The sequence below is a fragment of the Heliangelus exortis genome, chromosome W (genome assembly GCF_036169615.1).
Source record: "Heliangelus exortis chromosome W, bHelExo1.hap1, whole genome shotgun sequence".
NCBI classification, from domain to species: Eukaryota; Metazoa; Chordata; class Aves; order Apodiformes; family Trochilidae; genus Heliangelus; species Heliangelus exortis.
In genome coordinates, this window is record NC_092453.1 from 6,145,534 (window position 1) to 6,165,871 (window position 20,338).

The 20,338-nt window shown below is 48.1% G+C and overlaps 3 protein-coding genes and 1 pseudogene across 3 annotated transcripts in view; 1 reads left to right on the top strand and 3 right to left on the bottom strand.

Annotated features, from left to right (window-relative positions):
* Positions 1-20,338, bottom strand: part of LOC139789283 (zinc finger protein 501-like) — a 508,475-nt gene that overhangs the window by 403,846 nt on the left and 84,291 nt on the right. The window lies entirely within an intron of this gene.
* Positions 1-20,338, bottom strand: part of LOC139789149 (olfactory receptor 5P76-like) — a 428,065-nt gene that overhangs the window by 395,624 nt on the left and 12,103 nt on the right.
* LOC139789168 (olfactory receptor 10AG1-like) overlaps positions 1-20,338 on the bottom strand; it is a 240,383-nt gene that overhangs the window by 194,506 nt on the left and 25,539 nt on the right. The window lies entirely within an intron of this gene.
* Positions 3,963-4,546, top strand: LOC139789148 (olfactory receptor 14J1-like; annotated as a pseudogene).

The window sequence follows — 20,338 nt, forward strand, 5'->3', positions numbered from 1 at the left end:
GCCTCCTAGGAAATTACCATCAGGGTACTTTTTAATTTGCGGAGATCGGGCATGGTTAGGTATACCATCCCATCCCGTCGGAGGGCCTTGCACCATTGGTCAGCTGAGCTTAGCTATGCCTCACGCACACCCGAACAGCACCCATCGTGTGCGGTGGAAGCGAGGCTTGGCTCAAATACTAGCGCAGGGATGTAATGACGATGTTAACCTTTGGTCCAAATGGCAGATAATTGTCACCTCTATCTTTTTGCCGGGAGCTGCTGCCGCTCGTGCACATCGAAACCTGGAAAAGTTGAGTTGTTGGGTAGTAAAGCATGCTACTGAGACCAGCAAAGTATTATCTGAACTAGCTGAAGATTTGTCCTCTGTACGACATGCAGTATTAGAAAATAGGGCTGCCATAGATTTTTTGCTTCTGGCTCATGGCCACGGTTGTGAAGACTTTGATGGTATGTGTTGTATGAATTTGAGTGATCACTCTAGATCGATACATAAGGAGATACAACAGCTAGTAGAGCATACTCAAAATATTAAGCAAGATGTAGGTTTTTTCGGTATAGATGGATTGGTTAATTGGTTTGGTATCACCGGATGGCTTCGAGGTTTGTGTAGGACCGGTTTACTTGTACTTTCTATTGTATTGATAACTGTGATGTGCCTTAGTTGTATGTTAGCAATACTTAAGAAATTAATTGCCAAAGCTGCCAATATTATGATTGTACAGAAAGATAAAGGTTTTGCCGAAGAATGGCTTGAAGAGCAAGGACATGGACCTTTACTAAGTACTACAAGATTGTGAACACTTACATAGATAGCATGCTACTTAGGTATAAGACCCGGGATTTTTCAACCAAAAAAAAAAAAAAAAAAAAACAACTTCATTTACTATAAGAGTATGAGTGTAGTGATTGAGTGCTGCAATACTAAAATTTAACAATTTAATTCGGCAACTACGAAGGTCCTAGGACTCCACTATGTTATGAGCCAATGGGACTTGGAGACACTTATAGGGGCCCCCCGACTACATTTCGTCGGATAAGTCTCTCCTATCCCTCCTTTGGTTCTCTGCATTAGTGGACGCCAGACCTTCCTAATATTGAACAGAGCTCTGTTGAAGAGTGTGTGAGTATGAATGATTGTATGAAATAGAGATATGTTTAAAATGTGAAGCTCATTTTTACTTGATTAAGACGACGAGATTTACTTGATAGTTTCTTAACCGATTTGTTTGATTCATCACTTGAGTGGTTTGCATAGTTATTAGATTATTTTTACAAGGGCATTACAACATTCAATGCATGAACCTGTTTAATTCATTAATTGAGTGGTTTGAGTAGTCTTTAGATTTGTTTTGAAAAGGGCATTATATTATTGAATGTATCCTTAAGTTTTGCACGTTTTGTTATTTGCACTATATTTGTTTGAAAATTAGCACTGCAAAACTTTAAACCAAACATGGGCTTGTGCAAAAAGAAAAGGGGGGAAATGTTGTGGAATGTTAGGAAGGCTTGGAGAATGTTGGAGAATATTCCCGAATATTCTCGAAGAGATGGGAGGTGTGACCCCTTTGCTATGCCCAACCCCATGTTTGGGAGGCCAATTAGATCGGCCCATACTCCGGTGCTACCTGCACCGGGGATTCGCTGTGCTATAGGTAAACACACTGGGTGTCCAATAAAAGTGAGTGTTGGTGGTGGGGGCGTGGTCACGGAAGCTCTATATAAGCGAAAGTTGCTGCGCAATAAACCAGAAGTTCGTTTTTCAACCATATTGGTTGCACGCATTTTCTTTCTCGCTCCCGCAGGGGAGAGAGAAATCTTCCCAGCCTCTGCCATGGTGAGTCTCTGGCTGCAGGGCAGTGAAGCTGGGCTTCCTGGAGGGGGTCTTCCTTCTCCAGCTGGCAGCCTGTGCCACAGCTGATGGGATCCTTCCGGAAGATTTTGGTGGGCAGGAGGAAAAGGTTTGGCAGAGCAGGGCTGTCCTAGAGCAGCGTCAGAGGGAGAGGGCATGGAGCTGCCTTCTGCTGGGGATGGCTGCAGGGGCTGAGGGGGTGTGTACAGGCAAGAGTGCCCAGGGCTGTGTGCTGGGGTAGGGACTCTGTTGCCTGCCTGCCAGGGGCAGCTCTCAGCCTGCCCAGGAAGCTTCCTGGTGCTGGCAGAAGCTGTGGCTGGCAGGAGACAGGGAGCACAGGGCAGGGTCCTTCTGGTTTTAGAGGGTTCTCTGGGACAGCAATGCTCTTGGATCCAGATCACACTAAAATATTTCTGAGAGGATTTTCGTTAGCACGGTCAGGGCATAGATTTCTGCTGCGAAACTTGTTTTTCCTCAGGCTGTAATTCTCTTTTTTGTCAGGGTGGGACAAAACCTCATCTGGGGAGGTGAGATCAGGGGCTGTCCTGGAGTCCCTACACAACCACCCTGCTGTGTGCTAGGAACCTCATCCAGTGCTTTCACCCTCACTTACCCTACAGATACATCCAGCATCACCTTCCCAGGTTTATCAGGGTCTGTGTGACAGCACAGCCCTCAGCCAGCCCGTGGGGTCTGGGGTGTTGGGCACCTCCTCCTCCATCTGCTCACAGGAGAGCTGAAGTGCATCTGTGCTGCCATGTGCCCACCTCCCCCTGCCCAGGGGCTGGAGGTGCCTGCCAGGCGTTATCAACATCTGGGAGGGGTTGTGCAGGGCTGGGGGAGGGAAAGGCTTTCCTGAGTACCTTCCCTCTGCCTCTCTCCATGCCCCCCTCAGCTGCTCTTGCTGTTGATGTCAGGCTGGGAGTGGGAGTTTCAGCTGCAGGCACAGCTCTTGTGGCTCCTCCCATGCAGATGGTTTCAGGCAAGGAGGTGTCCAGCTGTGCTCTGCCCTGGGAAGCTCTGGGCAGTGCAGTCTGAGTGAGGCTGGGCAGGGAGCTGACCTCCCTTCATCAGATGCCCTCATTCCATCCCTGGGCTGTCTCCTTGGGGTGTCTGTCCAAGCTGGGAGCTGCCTTCCAGGGGGCACAATGAGCCTCGTGTGTCCTGGGGTGGAAACGGGGTGCTGAGACCTTGAGAAAGGGTCAGACACTGAGTGCTCTGAGCTGGGTCCCTCTGCTCTCAGCAGGGAGAGACAGAGACACAGCCCAGCTCCCCCTTCTCTGCATGCAGCTGCAGGCAATGCTCTTTGCTCACTCTGTTCTGCCTGAGTGCTGCAGCAATGCTGAGGGTTGCTGATGTCCAAGAACACTCCCCAGAGGTGATGGGACAATTGTAAAATAAAAAAATCTTCTCTAACTGTATCTTTATGGAGGGAGCAGAGAAGCTGAAAGGCTTTGGCATCACCAATGATTTTTTTTGAAAAATTTCTACTCTAGGATTGGTCCATGTGCTCACGATTTCACATGAAGCCCCCCTCGAAGAGCTGGGCTGACTCCTTGGCAACCAGGGAACAGAGTCCCTGTTTCTCCTGAAACAAACATCAACATCCAGGGCTGCAGCCATGGGTTTCAAGGAAGAACTAGATAATTTCATGTGTGTAGTATGGAGGTGGTGTATGAGAAATAGGTCTAATTTTTCACAGTATTGTCAGCTAAAGTATTGTCTTTCCTCTTGAAACAGCTCTCGAAAACTTAAAACCAGCAGATGCCCAAAAGCAGCTCCATCACAAATTTTCTCCTCCTGGCATTTGCAGACAGGCGGGAGCTGCAGCTCTTGCACTTCTGGCTCTTCCTGGGCATCTACCTGGCTGCCCTCCTGGGCAATGGCCTCAACATCACCACCATCGCCTGTGACCACCACCTCCACACCCCCATGTACTTCTTCCTCCTCAATTTCTCCCTCCTCAACCTGGGATCCATCTCCACCACTCTGCCCAAAGCCATGGCCAATTCCCTCTGGGAAAACACGGACATCTCCTACAACGGATATGCTGCACAGACTTTTTTTTCCTTTTCTTCTTCATCTCATCTGAGTACTGTCTCCTGACCATCATGTCCTATGACCGCTACGTGGCCATCTGCAAACCCCTGCACTACGGGACCCTCCTGGGCAGTAGAGCTTGTGTCCACATGGCAGCAGCTGCCTGGGGCACTGGGTTTCTCACTGCTCTGCTGCACACAGCCAATACATTTTCCCTGCCCCTCTGCCAGGGCAATGCCCTGGACCAGTTCTCCTATGAGATTCCCCCAGATCCTCAAGCTCTCCTGCTCACACTCCCACCTCAGGGAAATTTGGGTTAATCTTATTGGTTCCTTTTTAGTATTTGTCTGGTTTTTTTTTTATAGTGCTGTCCTATGTGGAGATCTTCAGGGCTGTGCTGAGGATCCCCTCTGAGCAGGGAAGGCTCAAAGCCTTTTCCACGTGCCTCCCTCACCTGGCTGTGGTCTCCCTGTTCATCAGCACAGCCATGTTTGCCCACCTGAAGCCCCCCTCCATCACCTCCCCATCCCTGGACCTGGTGCTGTCATTTCTGTACTCGTTGGTTCCACCAGCAGTGAACCCCCTCATCTACAGCATGAGGAACCAGGAGCTCAAGTGTACTGTATGGAAACTGGTGACACGATTGTTTCCATAAGTAATAAAATCCCAGGTTTTTTTGCATAACATTGATAATGTGTTGCCTTCGTGGAAGGCAAAGGCGGCCTGGTTCAAGTGCGACACGGTGATCACACCCAGATCACTCGGGCCAAAAGCACACAGACATCAATGTGATGGATGGCAAATGGCGTTTTATTGGGGGTTGCACAGGTTTAAATAGCTCAAGGTGTGCAGTGTCACTTCCGTCTGCATTCCTCAGGCTATTGTCTTCTAGGGGGGGAAGGGGCTTGGCCTAGCTTTCCGTACACCGCGAGATCTTCCGTCCGCCAGACCCTATCTGACCACATTTCCCCCCCCCCATGCACAATTAAATAGGTTAAAATGCAATCACAAAAGTCTACTTATAATGTTAGTTAAAAATTTACCATCTATAAGTTAGTATGATCTTAAAAATAGAATATCAGTGCAAATCTTTGAAAATATATGTAAACATATCCCACGTCCCTGAGTTAAAAACTTAAAGCACCATGAGTGAATGGGGGTTAGAATGAGTTAGTAGGGGGTAACAGAATAGAATAGAGGTAGTTTGGGGCTATTCTGGGGTAGTAACATGCGAATGTAATCCTAGAGCAGCTGTTGGTGTTCTAGGAACAGAATGTCAACACTGTCAAGCTGGCTTTGAACGGATGATACTATTCTGTTCAGGATACAGGGTCCGAAGATCAATGTCAAGATGAGTAGTGTACTTGGGCCTATCAAGGTTGAAGTCAGGGTGGTCAATCGCGGTCCGCTTCCGGATGGCACAGGACCCTGTGAGCGATCAAAATCTGAATACAAAAATAATTAGCGACATGTTTGCACAGAAGCATCGTGGCCCCCCCCCACGGGGGTTGCCTCGCCTTCGTGCGGGTTCTACAGGTACGGGTGCTTGAGATGTGGATGAGATGGTCGCTGACATGTTGTCGTCTCCTGCCACCGGAAAATATGGACTACGAGGGCGCCCAATGATGTAGTTCTGTAGACAAAAACTAAGAATTGTCATTAGTTCTGTCCTGAAGGTCCGGTTTAATGGACTTAAGAGGACACCATTTAACCTTGCCGTCTTTTTTGACAGCTGCGTACCCTCGCCCTGTTAGGACCAGTCTCCACCCGCATTCCCATAACCCCAACTCGTTCCTGATTACGACCAGTGGACCTTCCTCTAATGCGCGAGTGGTCCAATGTTTTTGGATAGGGCTGTTTGCCTCGTCTCCCCTGGGGAACTGATTTAATGCTAATAGAGCAGTCGCTAGCAGGCGTGCTTGGTCCCCTGTGGGAACTGTGCCAGTAAAGCCCTCTGTTTTTGCCAATACCTCCAATTTAGATTTTAAGGTCTGGTTCGCTCGTTCGACTATGGCTTGTCCCGTGCTGTTATATGGGATGCCATGTACTAGTGTGATGCCCCATTTTTGGACAAAAGTTTGGACTGATTTAGATACAAAATTTGGACCATTGTCAGTTTTAATTTGACTAGGGACTCCGAGCCATGCCATGGCTGTCAGCCAATGTTGGATGGTCGCCTTGGAGTCAGTCTTGAGGTGCTGGGTGGCTACGATCACCCCACTATAGGTGTCTACAGTCACCGCTAGCCACGCTCGAGGTTTCAGCAACTGGCAGAGTGTAAAGTCCGTCTGCCACACCTCAGAGGCTTTGAGACCTCTGGGGTTGACTCCACTGGACCACAGTGGTGCTTTCTGACAGTGAGGACACGTAGCTACCACGTGCTTTGCATCCGCGGCTGAAATCCCACATCTCTTCGCTAATGCCTTGGCTCCGATGTGGAGAGACTCATGAAGCTGCCGGGCATCTCTCAGCGTCCACAGTCCCTTCGCAGCAGCGTCTGCCTTATCATTGCCGGTTTGGAAGAAGCCTTTAATGGGGTTGTGGCTGTTAACATGGATGACCGATATGGTACCCCTTCGGGAAAAGAGCGCGTCTTCTAGCATCAGGGCTGCTGTAGATGTTGATACACCAGGTCCCGACATGGCCAAGCAGAGTTTGGCCACGAACATTGAGTCAGTCACTATGTTGAGATGTTCTGTCGGGAACAGTCCGCACGCTAATACCACAGCCGATGCTTCTAGCTGTTGGACTGAAAGAGCACGATCGGTCATTTTCACACAGTGCCACTCCTCTCCAGATAGCCAGACAGCTGCCGCGGTGGAGGTGGTCGAGGATGCGTCCGTAAAGACCGTGGGTCCTGGCTGGGGTCGGTCCATGACCTTCTGTGGAAGGTCGATGTCGACAATTGCTAGCATTTGAGTCCAGGGAGGTTTTGCAGCATACCTGACTTCTCCACCAAAGCCTATGAGGGCTATCGCTAGGTGCTCTGACAGAGTCACTGATTGCACTGGAAGCTGCTTGCGGAGGGGTAAGTAAACCCTGGCAGGTTCGATGCCTAGATGTCTTAAGGCGAGTTTTCTGCCCTTCATGATGAGGGTAGCAAGGCACTCCACTCCTGGGGAGAATGCACGTGATGGCTTTCCCAGGACTATCCATTGTATTGGCTGAGCCTTTTCAGGAGGGCCCTGGGCCAGTGCTCCTACTCCCCCTCCTTTGGTGAAGTGTACGTACAGGTCGAGTGGTATATTCGGGTTCCACCTGGCAAGCGTGCTCGATGATACCTGCTGCTCGATGAAGTTGAGGGACTTCTCTGCCTCTGCCGTTAGTGTTTTCCATTCCCATGGGTGCTGTCCTTTTAAGAGATCATGTAGAGGTGCCATGGTTTCAGGGGGAATCAGGACGATATTTCGAAGCCATTGTAAGGACCCCACTAACTTTTGCATGTCGTGGAGTGTCTTAACGTCTCGACGGATCTTCACTTGGGGGGGAGTTACGTAAGAACTTGTGATCCCCACTCCCAAAAAGCTTACACACGGCCCTTTTTTTATTTTGGCACTTGCGATTTCGAATCCGTGTATTTTCAATGTCTCTGAGATCATTGACACCAGCTGGTCCACCTGGCTTCCTGAGGGTGCGGCAATTAGAATATCGTCCATATATTGAATGATGGTGGCATGTTGTGGAATGTTAGGAAGGCTCGGAGAATGTTGGAGAATATTCCTGAATATTCTCGAAGAGGTAGGAGGTACGACCCCTTTGCTATGCCCAACCCCATGTTTGGGAGGCCAATTAGATCGGCCCATACTCCGGTGCTACCTGCACCAGGGATTCGCTGTGCTACAGGTAAACACACCAGGTGTCCAATAAAAAGTTATGTTGGTGGCTGGGGTGTGGTCACGGAAGCACTATATAAGCAAAAGTTGCTGCGCAATAAACCAGAAGTTCGTTTATCAACCATATTGGTTGCACGCATTTTCTTTGCCGCTCCCGCAACTGGCGCCCGAACCGTGCTACAGGCCCTGAACAATCAGAAAGTCTGAAGAGCCTTGAAAAAGTCTGAAAAGTTTCGAAATCAACAGGCAAATCCTGCGGAAGACCGATCTTCACTAGGGACGCCTGGTGGAGGACCAAACCATCGATAGCACCAATCACAGCTCGGCAGGTAAAACCGCTGAAATCAAAAAAAAAAAAAAAAAAAAAAACTTGGCTGGGAACGGGGCTCCAAGAAAGCACCGAAAAAGCAACGTTTCGGATGGCAATGAATTCCTCTCGACGCAGGCGTAGAGAGGTGATTCGCAACTTAAAGAAAAATGAACGAGTTTGTTTGCTGCTGGGGAAGGGCTACCGGTTCTTAGTTATAAAAAGTTGTAAAAAGCCCACAAAAGACTCGCACAAAAAGCCCATAAAAGCCTCGGATTAAGGCTGCATCAAAATAATAAAGGGATAGTTAAGCGCGCAGAAAATAGAGAACGAAGTAGCCCTAGACTTTCTATATTTCTATTTTATTCTAGACCTTTTTTATTAGTTTCTTATAGAAACGTGCCATAAAAGATGTGGATTTTAGAAAAGATCCGGCGGCGCTTGTAGCATACGGCCGCACATACCAGTTTTTTACTGACCCTGCTAACTTATTTGATGAGAAAGAATAGAAAAGTTTAGGAGATATTTTGTGGTATAAGGTAATAGAAGAGGATAAGACAGCTCGTAAGTTAATGAAACCGTAGCATACAATGATTACTTGCTTGCACCGTTATCAGACAGAGAAGAAAATCGCCGCTGTAGCTTCGGCAACCTTAAAAGGGCAGCCGATACCAGATTTGCATCAATTAGGAGTTGATTACGATCCCTGTCCCCCAACGGGAGACGAAATAGTTGTACAGCTTGCTCAAAATTTCCAGTGAAGTTCCGACGCAACCCGCTGCCCGCCCCCCCCCCCCCCCGATGTGGCCTGTGCCGGCCATCTTGAGCCATGTGGCTCGGGATGTGCGGACGGGACGGAAGTGACCGCTTGCAGAGCCGGAAGCGGACTGAATCAGAGTCTGGAAACCCTATGTCCCGCGTCATCCGGCGAGGGTGGCTCCAGGGCTGGTCCCGACCCCCATTGGGCCCCGCCTTCGGCCCCACCCCTACGCCGTACATCACCCGACGGGGACGTTCCCGGCCCGCAGCACCCCTCCTCCTCCCTCCCCTCTCCCTCCTCCTCCCAGTCCTCCCTCCCTCCTCCCGCCTCCCTCCTCCCTCCGCCCTACCTCCCCCCCCCCCCCCCCCCCCCCCCGCCCCCCGCCGACAAGCAGCCGCTTTTCAGAAATAAAAGCCTGCTGCACGGCACTACCGCACCTTAACGATTAATTGATCTCAAATGCATGAGCAAGCCCTTAATAATAAAGATTATGATTTTTCCTCAGTTTTAGATACCCTGCCACAAGTTTTCCCAATCATATATACAAAAGCTAATCACGGAAATGTGGAGTTGCAGTATCACTCTTTAAATTAGAAATTGCTAACACAATTAAGAACTACCATAAATGAATGCGAGTTGCATGGTGAACTAGTTAAGTAAATGATAAGTTATATCTGGGGCTCAGGACTGTTGCTCCCAGAGGATATAAAAGGAATTATGAGAATGATCATGACTCAATCACCTTTACTGCTATGGCGAGCCCACTGGCAAACATTATGTCACAGATTCGTAAACATTTCTAGAGAACAAAATGACCCCCTGTATGGGATAATAATAAATCAATTTATGGGTTGTGGACTATATGCTAATTTTGAGGCAAAAGCAAGGTTAGGCCTACATATAATAAGAGAGTTTATGAGATTTGTGAGAGAAGCTATAAGTAAAGTTAGAACTACATCAGTTGTCCCATCTCATATGTCAATTAAGCAAGGCACAGATGAGCCATTCTCACAGTTTGTAGATAAACTCACTGATGCCATCAACCAGACTTGTGTACCAGATCAAATGAAAACTACATTGCTCCGTCAGTATATCCTAGACAATAGCAATACTCCCACGAAAAATATAATTTCCTCCATGCCATCAGAAGCATCAATTGAGGAGATGCTGGAACAGTTATCTAGAGTACCAGTAGGGACTCAGGCAATGCTAATTGAGGCAATAAAAGATGTAGGGAAAGGTATGGTGCAAGCCCAGCAGCAAGCTCTTGTAGCCCAACAACAAGCCTTTTTAGCCCAACAGCAAGCACAACAGCAAGCTCTTGCAATCCATCAGCAGCAAGCTCTTGCAATCCAGCACCAAGCCTTAGCAGCCTTAGCCCCGTTACGTCCTGCCGACGCCAGACAGCCGCAACGATCAACCGACAAATGTTTTCGCTGGGGACACACTGGACATCTTCGAAGGCATTGTCACAAAGCCACAGTCTGGTGTCAATACTGTAATACGAACACTTATGCTACCGAAGTCTGCAGATACCAGGGAAATGGATCGAGGAGCGCGAGGAGCCATGGCACAAAGACCCCAACTGCGGCTCTAGTGTGGACCCTTTCAAACAACAGCAACCAGCCACTTCCACTCCCCTCCAGCAACCAGGCACTCCCACTCCCTCCCAGCAATCAACCGCTTCCACTCCCCTCCAGCAACCAGGCACTTCCACTCCCTTCCAACAATCAGCTACCCCCACCTACCTCCAGCAATCATCCACCCGCACTTCCTTTCAGCAACCAGCCATCCCTACCTCCCTTTGACAACCAGCCAATTTCCACTTCCCTTCAACAATTCCAGCCACCCACCTCCCTTCAACCAGCAACCAGTGGAAGCCTCGGGCTGGACCTGGCAACCGCAGTAGATGTGACTCGCAGTGACATCAAGCGCCAAAAGATCCCTACAGGTATCACCGATCCAGTGAAATGTCAAGAAAAACCATGTGGACCCCTTTTATTAGGACAGTCGTCTGCTGGACTTAAGAGTTTGTTTGTCTTGCCAGGAGTAATAGACAGTGACCATACTAGAAAAATTTGTATTGTAGCTATGACTTGGACACCACCTATGGTAATTCTAAAAGGAACTCGAATTGCCCGGCTAGTCCTGACACGACAATTAACTGATGCAGCAGCCGTCTCTTCGATTCATCACCATCACGCTCACAAACGTACAGGCCCTTGTTGGTCGAGACATACTAAGTCAGATTGGAGCACGCCTGATCACAAGAGACCATTTTTATTGGCAGTCACTCCTTGGGCTTTCCCGATCCCATTGACATGGTTATCATCACAGCCAATATGGATCAAGCAGTGGCCGCTGAAGCGAGAAAGCCTCAGACAAGCACACATCTTAGTACAAGAACAGCTAAAGCAAGGGCACATACAACCATCAACTAGCCCTTGGAATACTCCAATCTTCGTAATTAAAAAGAAGTCTGACAGGTACCATTTACTACATGATTTACGTGCAGTTAATTCCCAGATGGAAGCAATGGGAGCTTTTCAGCCCGGAATGCCTAACCCTGCGATGCTTCCAGAGTGTTGGCATCTACTTATAGTAGACCTAAAAGACTGCTTCTTCATCATACACATACACCCACAAGACACAAAGCAATTTGCATTTACACTCCCAGCCCTTAACAGAGAAGCCCCTGCTTCACAATTTCAGTGCGCAGTGCTCCCACAGGGCATGAAAAACAGCCCAACTTTGTGTCAATTGTTTGTAGATGCAGCATTATTGCCAGTACGGCAAGTATGGCCAGACGCCTTAATTTATCATTACACGGATGACATCCTAATAGCACAACAAGACCCATTTACTGAGCAGCAAGAGCATTTTTTAACACAACAGCTAAGTCACCAGGGATTCCAAATAGCACCTGAAAAGATACAACGTACGCCACCATGGAAGTACCTAGGATGGCATATTACTGAGTCACAAGTTAGACCTCAAAAAGCTGCTCTCCATTTGACTCTTAATACCTTACATGATGTACAACGATTCCTAGGTGATGTTCAATGGTTACACCCTGTGATCGGTATAACAAACGATCATCTACAACCGTTACGACCATTTCTTAAAGGCACCGATCCTGCCTCCCCTGTTACTCTTTTGGCAGCTCAACAACAGGCCATAACTGAAATTGGCCTGACAATACCTCAGTGCTCCGTGGATCGCCATGATGTAAACTTACCCATAGACTTAACCATCCTTACGGGTAAACAACATTTACTCGGAGCTCTCACGCAGTCCAAAAAGAAAAAGGGGGAGACTAGGTCTGCTGATATCCGTGTCTTAGAATGGATCTTCGGACCACTACAGCCAAAAACTACAATCCAAACAAAGATTGAGGTATTGGCCCTTCTAATTTGTAAAGGCCGAACCCGTATTATACAAATTACTGGAGATGAACCTAGCACAATTTATCTTCCAATGAAGCAAGGAGAGTTGGACTGGTATTTGCAGCACTCTCCAGACCTACAGTCAAGTCTCCTAGAAGCACCGCAAGCCATTGATCTCTCTCCGTTGCGATCTACTGTGTTAAAGTGGATGTCCCTGCATGAATGGATTCCTGTTCCAAAACGATCTGAGGAACCCCTTCAAAATGCACTAACGGTTTTTACCGATGCAGGAAAATGTTCACAACGAGCCGCAGTGACTTGGCAAGATAAGGAGCAATGTTGCCATGAACTCCTGTCCTCACAAGAGGACGATACCCTACAGACTCTAGAGTTGGCAGCCATTGCTTACGCCTTTTCACGTTGGTTGAATGTGCGTCTTAATGTTGTCTTAGATTCCCTTTATGCTGTGGGAGTTGTACAGCGAATTGAGGACGCATATCTCAAAGACGTCGCAAACTGGCGATTAAATGACTTATTTTGTCAGCTGCGGACTGCCATACAACAGAGAGATCAACCTTATGCTATCATTCATATTCAGAGTCGCCAATGGTCTGACGGCCTAGGAGAAGGCAATGCCCGAACAGACAGATTGTTTTCGCTATCTGTACCCATGGACGAATTTACTAAGGCAAGGAATGCGCATGCTACCTTTCACCAGAACGCCAGAGGACTCCATCGTCACTTCCAGATTTCCATGGATGAGGCCAGAGGCATTGTAAAAGCCTGCCCACAGTGTAACCAAAAGGGACTTGGTCTCGGCCTCAGAGTTAATCCCCGAGATCTTGGTCCAAATGAAAGATGGCAAGTGGATGTCACTCATGTACCAGAATTTGGAAGGCTTAAACATGTTCATGTTACTGTTGATACTTATAGTCATTTTTATTTGGGCTACAGCTCAGTCTGGTGAGAAAGCGTTGCAAGTGATGGGACATCTCATCCTTTGTTTTCGCTGTCATGGGTGTGTCAGAGCAGATAAAGACTGATAGTAAACCGGCATATACTAGCGACAAGTTAGCTCGATTTTTTCAAAAGTGGGGAATCAGGCACATTACAGGCATTCCCCACTAGCCAACAGGTCAAGTTATAGTAGAGAGGGCAAATCAAACATTAAAAGACTACCTGAAGAAATTCACAGATTTACAAGACCCACAGGAGCGATTATTCAAAGACTCTATTTGTCTTGAATTACCTGTGTATATTCAGGGACCAAAAGATAGCCCAACAAGCGGACTCTTCAGAAGCCCCTACAGTGACCTACAGAGACCCCACCACGGGTATATGGCAAAGACCAGCAGAGGTTAAATATTCAGGCAAAAGTCACGTGTGTTTCCACCCTTACAGGTACCTTGTAGGTTCCCAGCAAGCGGACTCAGCCAGCACCTGCTCCGCCAAATTTGAAAGCATAAGTTCAAGAGCAGAGACAGCCGTATTAAGTGCTCAACATGTTCAAAGGTAGAAACTGCCGTGTTGACTTCATCATAGGTTTCATTGTCATTTTAAACTTTGTTTTGCCTTCATGAACTTCGACCCTTGACAGAATGTCTGGGTTACCCTTGTGCGTCAGCTTAACACCACTTCCTTTTGTGCCAGTCTATGACACCAACCAACCAACCCACCAAAAAAAAAAAAAAAAAAAAAAAAAAAAAAAAAAAAAACCCCACCCCAAGAAAAACCCCACCCCAATCGCCTTTTGTTACATATTTGGTTGGTGTACCAGCCTCTGAAGAGACGTGGCCAATGTTTCAAGCAGCAATGAACCACACACAAGTGCAATTTCACACCAAGAGTCTATGTTCCACCAAGGCCAGTCTAGTTGCATGCTTAAGTGATTACGACACTTGGGTTAGTGGTCTGCCCGCTGGGCCCAATCCCCAAGAATTAAGCCTTATAGACTCTCTAAATGCCACTTATTGTCTCTGGATGAGTAGCTTGTCCACTGATTGCACAGAAGTCATGAGGAGACAATGCGTTACTACCAATGTTTTCCCAATGGGCAATTTCAGCCAGTGGTGCAACTACACCCTCCGTGGTGCTACTAACCCATCGCCTGGGACACAGCTGCCTAGGAAATTACCATCAGGGTACTTTTTAATTTGCGGAGATTGGGCATGGCTAGGTATACCATCCCATCCCGTTGGAGGGCCTTGCACCATTGGTCAACTGAGCTTAGCTATGCCTCACGCACACCCGAACAGTACCCATCGTGTGCGGTGGAAGCGAGGCCTGGCCCAAATACTAGCGCAGGGATGTGATGATGATGTTAACCTTTGGTCCAAATGACAGGTGATTGTTACTTCTATTTTTTGCCGGGAGCAGCTGCCGCTCGTGCACATCGGAACCTGAAGAAGTTGAGTTGTTGGGTGGTAAAGTATGCTAGTGATACTAGCAAGGTATTATCTGAATTAGCTGATGATTTATCTTCTGTACAACATGCAGTATTAGAAAATAGAGCTGCTATTGATTTTTGTTTTTAGCTCATGGCCATGGTTATGAAGATTTTGATGGTATGTGTGATATGAACTTGAGTGATCACTCTAAATTGATACATAAGTAGACACAACAGTTAGTAGAACATACTCAAAATATCAAGCAAGATGTAGTATTTTTCGGTATAGATGAATTAGTCAATCGGTTTGGCCTCACCAGATGGCCTCAAGGTTTATGTAAGATTGGTTTACTCGTACTTTGTATTATATTGATAATTGTAATGTGTTTTAGTTGTATGTAAGTAATACTTAAGAAGTTATTTGCCAAAGCTGTTAATATTATGAAAAAGATAAAGGTTTTGTTGAAGAATGGTTTGAGGTACAAGGACATGGACCTCTATTAAGTACTAAAAGGTTGTGAATAGTTACATAAAAAGTATATTAAGAAGTTACAAGATCAATCAAAAAGAAAAAGAGAAAAAGAAAAAGAGAAAAGAAAAAGGACATAGTACATAGTAAGATTAATACATACTGCTTTTCTAAAAAAAAAAAAAAAAAAACAAAAAAAACCAAAAAAAAAAACCAAAAAAAAAAAACAAAAAAAAAACAAAAAAAAAAAAAAAAACTTCGCCCGTTGTGAGTGTGGTGGTTGAATGTTGCAATCTTAAATTTAACACAATTCGGCAACTATGAAGGTCCTAGGACTCCGTTATGCTATGAGCCGGTGGGACCTGGAGACGCTTATAGGGGCCCCCCGACTACATTTCGTCGGATAAGTCTCTCCTATCCTTCTTTTGGCTCTCTGCATTAGTGGACGCCAGACCTTCCTAATATTGAACAGAGCTCTGTTAAAGAGTGTGTGAGTATGAATGATTGTATGAAACAGAGACATGTTATTAATGCGAAGTCGATTCTTACTTGAAGACAACGAAATCTGTTTGATAACTTGTTAACCAATTTGTTTGATTCATTAATTGAGTGGTTTGAATAGTTTTTAGATTATTTCAAAAGGGCATTATAACATTGAATGTATCAATCTATTTGATTCATTAATTAAGTGGTTTGAGTAGTTTCTAGATTGTTTTAAAAAGGCACTATATTACTGAATGTATTCTTAAGTTTTGCACGTTTTTGTTATTTGCACTGTATTTGTTTGAAAATTAGCACTGCAAAATTTTAAACCAAACATGGGCTTGTGCAAAAAGAAAAGGGGGGAAATGTTGTGGAATGTTAGGAAGGCTCGGAGAATGTTGGAGAATATTCCTGAATATTCTCGAAGAGGTAGGAGGTACGACCCCTTTGCTATGCCCAACCCCATGTTTGGGAGGCCAATTAGATCGGCCCATACTCCGGTGCTACCTGCACCAGGGATTCGCTGTGCTACAGGTAAACACACCGGGTGTCCAATAAAAAGTTATGTTGGTGGCTGGGGTGTGGTCACGGAAGCACTATATAAGCAAAAGTTGCTGCGCAATAAACCAGAAGTTCGTTTATCAACCATATTGGTTGCACGCATTTTCTTTGCCGCTCCCGCAGTGGCAGTCGGGTTACTGTGTCGAACCTGTGTCAGCGCCCGATCTACTGTAATTTGGCAGATAGTGGGTGAGTTGATCATTCCTTGGGGCAGCACCTTCCACTGGAAACGTAGGTTGGGGCGTTGGCTGTTTGGGAACACGACTGAAAAGGCAAACCGCTCCTTGTCCTCCTCATGCAAAGGTATAGAAAAGAAACAGTCTTTAATATCAAGAACAGCACAAGGTTGCCCTTCTGGTATCATGGAGTTCATGGGCAACAGTGTTTGGACAGGACCCATTGGTTGGATTGTTTTATTCACTTCGCGCAGGTCATGGAGGAGACGAAATCCCTCACCAGTTCGTTTGGGTATAACGAAAACTGGGGTATTCCATGGGCTAGTGGAAGGCTCTATGTGACCTTTTTGTAATTCACGGTCAACTAACTCAAGAAGAGTGTCCATTCGAGGCTTTGATAGGGGCCACTGCTCCACCCACACAGGGTCAGATGATTTCCATGTCAGTTTAATTGGTAGAAGCGGGTGTGTGGCAGTGGCCCTTAGAGTAAATTTGTCACCCTGGCTTTTAATAGAGCTAGGGCGTCCCTTCCCAGCAGGGGTGGGACCCCTGACATAACATATGGAGAAAGGGTGATGGTTTTCTCCGGTCCCTGTTCAGTATGGAGCGTGATTGCTATTAGTTGGGCGCTCTTCCGAGCTTGGGTTAACCCCCCGACTCCGCCCACCATGGGAGGGCCTTCCAGTTTCCAGTGTGGGGGCCAATTTACCTCTGGAATAACTGTAACATCTGCCCCAGTGTCGATTAGAAAAGGGATGTCGATGGTGATACTCCTGGGGATATTATAAAGGGAACAGGTCCCCCACACCACTGGTGGACTATCACATTTTACAGCAAGGGCCACTCTGGGGTCTCGCCCCCTAAGGGTGGTCCTTGTTGTCCCTGAAATAGACGCAGGGTTGGCTGGATCGCCGGTTGGGCCATGGAATTGGTCGCTTCTTGGGTGTGTAGCAAGTTCGGATATGCCTGGGGGGGTAGCGAATTTGGGAGCACCCCGCCACGTCCGGGGTTGGTGTGGTTGGGCCGCCTCATGTCCCAGGTGGGAGGAGGCTGTGTACGGCCCGGCTGCCCCCTCCCCCGCCCGTTTCCCTGGAGTTTCTTGTTTCTGCAGTCCCTAGCAAGATGCCCCTGCTTTCCGCAGACCCAACATGGCCCTCGGAATTGGCTTTGACGTGATGGGGGCGCCACTGAAGGGTTCCCCTGTTGGGGGCAGTTTGCCAGCATATGGCCTGCTTGGCCACATTTAAAACATGTTAGCACATTGGCTATTGTGGTGCTAACAGCCATTTGGATCGGGGCCAAATGCTCTTCGTTGGTGACATGCTTAATCATGTCTGCTATGCTTGCCCCTATTGGAATGGATCGCAGGATCTCTTTGGTTCTCACATTACACTGCTGACGCAAGCAGTCTAACATGACTGAGCCTTTTGCCTCTGATGGCAGAGATGAGGAGTCAATGGCCGCCTGAAGGCGATCCACGAACTGCGTAAAACTCTCGCTTTCTTTTTGCCTTAATGTGGACCATGGCGATGGCTTGGCCAGAAATCTGGACGTTGTACGAATAGCGTCCCTAGCGGCACGAGTGGTTGCCGCAACCTCGGGGGCCCGCAGGCCTTGGGCTTGTGTCTGGGGGGTAAGCAGAGCCGGATCTGTACCCATTAATCTTTGCAGGTTAGAGCCATGTAATGGGTGGTCTGCCCCTCCCACCAGGGCTAAGGCCTTGGTACAATTCTCTTCCCATTCTTGTCGGAAAACAATCATACCAGCTCCGTCGAAAATTAATCGGCAGGTTTGTTTTATATCAAAGGGCAGCATATCATCTCCCCCAAAAAGCCCGTCAATTAGGGTAGATACCATGGCCGAATTGATCCCCTTTTCCGTAATTGCTTTCACAACTGCCTGTATATCCTTAGGGTTTACCGGCGAGTAAACTCGCTGCCCTCCGTCGGTCACTCGGACCGGGAACGCCAGAGCGGCCGACGGAGCCCAGTCCGCGCAAGCCATCTTAATCTTTCTCCAATCCGTGAGAGGAGATTTTTCCCTTTGGGGTTCCTCTCTATAACGGATGGGGATGTTTTTGCTTTTAATCTTATAGAATCCCGTTTCCTCCTCCTCAGAAGTCGAATCGCTATCCGACTGCTCGTCCCAACTAGTGTCGGGCTCGGAGTCAGAGCTTGTCTGGCAGGCCACTTCCGGTTTCCCGTGCCTTTTCCTCGAGCTCCGGCCCCGCCCACACCCCCTCCCCTTGCGGGCGGGCCGCTCGCCCCCTCGTGGCTCGCCCCGCCTCCTGCTCGGGGGGGCGGGTACTTTAAATGCAGCTTTCAAATGCCTCACGAAGTCGCTCTCACTGCCTCTCTGCCACGCACTCACACTCACACTGTCGTCCCGACCGGCGCCGCCCCGCTTCTCCCGGTCGCATTCCTCCCAGTCCCGGCCGGTGCCGCCCCCCTTCTCCTGTTCGCATTCTTTCTTACATTCTTTTTCACATTCCTTATCGCACTCCTCCCCCTCCCCTTTGTGCGCGCCCGTCGGTTCAGGTGCTTCCGCCCCGCTCCCGCCGGAGGCAGCCTCGCCCCGCCTCCTCCCGAGCCGCTCGGCGCCATTTTCAAATACATATGGGGGAGGCTGGGGCCATGCGGTCTTGGATTTCGATCTTTCCTCAACCGCCCTGGCCTCCTCGGTCAATCCCTCCCAGAAGGATTTTGCCGAATCCTGGCCCTCGGTAGGTGGGTCAGGGTTCGGGGATCTGGGTGGGAGATCGTCCTCCCGCCGGTCTTTAGGCTCGGCGAAATCGCCTGCGCCCGGGGTGCACGGCGTTTGTGTGGCCGCCCCGACCCCCGGTCTCGGGGTGGCCAGCAAGCATTCCCTGGCAGCCTTCCAGGTTTCCCGCTCTTGTATGGCCTTTCGCAAGGCCTGCTCGACCTTACCCCAATTTTTAAGATTTTTTGCTCTGCCCGTGGATTTTGCTTCCTCGGCAAGAGCTATGGTACATCGATTCCATGTCTCCGGATGGAGAATATCCACCGGCTGATCTATAACCTTAAGGTCTAATAACCTCGTAATTAAGAAAGTAAAATCTTTCATCTTACAATCAATCCCCCATTGTTTCTGCAACAATGATACGACCTTGGCAAGGGCTTCCATGCTTCCTTGTCGGTCCGGGAGCGTCCTCCCCGCCAGTGTCGGTCCTGCCGCGCTGGCCGTCGACCACTCAAATCCAGGCGAGATTCCCGACCTGCTGATTCCCGGGTTTCGGCACCAGAATGTTGCCTTCGTGGAAGGCAAAGGCGGCCTGGTTCAAGTGCGACACGGTGATCACACCCAGATCACTCGGGCCAAAAGCACACAGACATCAATGTGATGGATGGCAAATGGCGTTTTATTGGGGGTTGCACAGGTTTAAATAGCTCAAGGTGTGCAGTGTCACTTCCGTCTGCATTCCTCAGGCTATTGTCTTCTAGGGGGGGAAGGGGCTTGGCCTAGCTTTCCGTACACCGCGAGATCTTCCGTCCGCCAGACCCTATCTGACCACAATAATGTTTCTCATATCATTCATAATGTGTCTCATCATAGACTCTGCTTGCCTTCAGCCGCTTCTGATAATGGAGTCTTTTGGTTCTTTTTCACATGTGATAATGCTGTGCAAAGAGGAATCTCATTGTCTCTATCATTTCCAGTTCTTTATCTTTCTTTCTGGTGTCAAAGAGGCTGCTGGAAAGGTTTTTTTTAAATAAGGTCTTTGCTCTCTGTGCAATGAAACAAATAAAGGATTCAGCAGTGACTTGCTTACCTGATGTCCTTTTTCTGAGATTCCTCTGATGTAAGGGTTGGAATCAGCAACACCTGGAGTCTTCTGAGAAGGCATTTAGACAGCAAGGAGGTTCACTCATGACTCAATGAGAGGCCCTTCCTCATTCTTTTCCCTGATCCCTGAACAAATCACTCCAACCCTGTCCTGGCTCCATTTCCACCGTCTCTCTACAAATCATGGCCTCATATCCCTGTGTCGGCTACTCAGATTTTAACCCCTACATATCCCTTCCACATAGGAACAGGGCAATCCTTGACATCAAATCCTATTAACTC